Source organism: Gossypium arboreum, chromosome 3, assembly GCF_025698485.1.
Source record: "Gossypium arboreum isolate Shixiya-1 chromosome 3, ASM2569848v2, whole genome shotgun sequence".
In the NCBI taxonomy this organism is placed as follows: Eukaryota; Viridiplantae; Streptophyta; class Magnoliopsida; order Malvales; family Malvaceae; genus Gossypium; species Gossypium arboreum.
This window is the reverse complement of record NC_069072.1, coordinates 114,944,646-114,945,348: the sequence shown is the minus strand read 5'-3', so window position 1 is coordinate 114,945,348 and position 703 is coordinate 114,944,646.

Below are 703 nucleotides of genomic sequence, written 5' to 3'. Positions count from 1 at the left end.
ATTGTACGATAAATATTTGACTTGTTCTTAATTATGTGTTCTTAATTCTTGTTTTAATATTCCAGGATATTGATTCGAGTTAACACTCTTATTCAGAGGAGGAATAGACCCTATCTAAGAGTAAATTTGTCATAATTAAGCAGAGTTGATTGCACACCTAGAGATAGGGTTACAAGATTTTGTCGGATTAGGGTGAAACCTAATAAGGGAATTCATAGATCAAGTTAATGTAATTCTAGGGTGTTAATTAGAAAGATTTCAATTATTCAACCCAGGGTTAGACGTTATTAGTCTCGAGAGAGATAATAATATAACTTAGGGATTTCTAAGGATCAAGTCAAATGAATAACTCATCTAATTCAAAGTCAAATAACAAGTGAAGTCTAGTGTGGATTTTTCCTTAGGTATTGCCTTAATCAATCAAATTTTCCCAAAAGCTTTTTTCCAATTTCTCTCTGTGCATTCTTAGTTTAGTAATTAGTTTAGATAACCAAACCTCTTAATTTTTAGGCTAGATAATAAAAAGGAAGTAAATACTAGTACTCGTGAGTCCTTTGGGTTCGATAATCCAGTCTTGCTAAAGCTATACTACTGTTCGATATGTACACTTGCCTTCATCGTGATAATAGTTAGTTTCAAGAACGATTAATTATAAATATTTAAAACCTGTGCCAAATATCACGTAACACACCTATAAAAATTG